This window comes from Protobothrops mucrosquamatus, unplaced genomic scaffold (genome assembly GCF_001527695.2).
Source record: "Protobothrops mucrosquamatus isolate PMUCROS unplaced genomic scaffold, P.Mucros_1.0 scaffold_125, whole genome shotgun sequence".
NCBI lineage: Eukaryota > Metazoa > Chordata > Lepidosauria > Squamata > Viperidae > Protobothrops > Protobothrops mucrosquamatus.
The window spans coordinates 2305534-2307775 of NW_015386201.1; positions in this window are offsets into that span (position 1 = coordinate 2305534).

Genomic DNA, 2242 nt, shown 5'->3' on the forward strand with positions numbered 1-2242 from the left:
TAATAATAATAATAATAATAATAATAATAATAATTCATTATCACATAAAAGAGGAGAAAGGGATAATAATCTGCGGGCTTAATTATTTTAGTAAGCCTCTCAATCACATATTTAATCTTTGCTCTTGAGAGACAGCATACCTCCCTAGATACATTATCCAGACTATAAATTACTGATTCCATTCCTCTGAGTAGTGAGTCTCCTACCACCAGAGCACACCTTTTTTTCTTGTAGTACTCTAATCTACTTTTCTTCTTGTATATTTGATGATATCCCTTCTCCAGATGTCTGTACAGTTTCCTTCAGGTGGAGGATATGGAATTGATTGCTTATCTTCAGCAGGGCTGGATTGGACCTGACTGGATTAGACTGCATGGACACTGTTTTCTATTTTTTTCTTCTTCCATGAGTGACATGTTGCCATCATTCTATCAGTAAGGGTTTGGGTTTTTTGGTAGTTAGTTATTCTTTTTCTAAAAAAAAAAAAAAAGGTGCCAGAACTCACACACGTCATACAACCCACCTTGCCTACCCTACAAGGTTCCATCGAAAAAAGGTGCCGGAACTCCGTTCTGGGCGTTCTATGAGAAAAAAAGCCCTGGTTACTCCTTATTGTGTTCAGTTGTTTACAGTCTTCCTTTAGTGCAGACATGTAAAACACAAGGCCCGTGGGCCACATCCAGCCTGTGAGGTGTTTAGATCTGACCCGTGGGACCACCCAGGAGATTGCGAGGGGCCAGGCTCTGCCGCCTTGACCCCAGCCCACCCCAGCCTGCAAACAAAACATCACTGTTTTATGCCCTGTACTCCTCAACAACTTAATAAACAATTTAGATGAGGTAACAGAGTAGGGGAACTCATCAAATTTGCAGACAACACTAAACTTGCAGGAATAGCCAACACCCCAGAAGATAAGATGAAGATCCAATGGATCTTGACAGATTTGAACACTGGGCCCTATCTAACAAAATGAAATTCAATGGTGAGAAAAGTAAGGTTTTAACTTAGGCAAGAAAAATCAAATGTACAGATGCAGATTATGTGAAATCTGATCAATAGCAGTAACTGTGAGAGGGATCTTGGTGTCTTAGTGGACAATCACTTAAATTGGAGCCAGCAGTGTGCGGCAGAAGTCAAAAAATCCAATGGCATCCTAAGTTACATTAACGGATGATAGAACCAGGATCACATGGGATTTTGCTCATATTATCGGAGGTTTGTGGAAGGGTTTGCGAAGATAGCTCGCCCACTCAATGAGTTGTTAAAGAATGAGAAAGTAGAGGAAGCAGTGGGTTGTTCGAATCTGATCCATAAAACCAAGGGACTCAGGAAATCTTGGGAATCTATTCAGGCAGAATGGACTGAGCGCTGTGAGCAAGCTTTTGATCAGTTGAAGTGGAGGCTTACGAACATCCCAGTCCTGGCTTATGCCGACCCCAATCAACCATACAAGTTACATGTGGACCCTAGTCAGGATGGCCTTGGGGGGGGTGTTATATCAGGAACATGATCAACAGTTGAAGCCCATTGCGTATATCAGCAGGGGCTTAACCCCCAGGAAAAAGAACTATCTCATTCATAAGCTGGAATTTTTGGCACTCAAGTGGGCAGTTGTGGATAAATTGAAGAAATATTTGTATGGGGCAGAGTTTGAGGTTAAGACGGATAACAATCCACTTATATACTTGCCCCCTGATGGTATTCAAGCACTGTATTGAGGGGTTGAGCATTGAGCTAGGGGAGCAATTGGGGCTGAATCGGTGGGGGTTACTACTGCAGGTGTCCCCACATTATACTGTGATCTCATTCAGGTCAGAGGGGAGGGTAGGTTTGCCCTAACTAAGAAGGATCTGTGGAGGGACCAGGTGGAAGATCCCCTCTGTGGCCTGGTCAGAAAAGCTTTGAGAAGTGGTCAGCGGGAAGTTCTACTTGCCGATTCGCCAAGAGGAGCCCGAGTGCTTTATAAGGAGTGGGATCGCTTACAGCTTTGCAATGGAGTGGTTTATCGGAGGGGCCCTTCAGATGGGCTTGAAGAAAGGTGGCAACTGTTCTATCCCAGCCTATTGCCGTCCTTGTTAGAGGCACAAGGACCAAACCCCTGCTGATACAATAGGCTGGAAACTTTAAAACAAAACAAAATCCCTTTTATTTGGGTGACAAACCTGTCAATAAGTCCAAAACACAAACAGCAAAACTCAAGTCCAAAGGAAGGAAATAGTCCACAGGAACACGTTGCAAACAA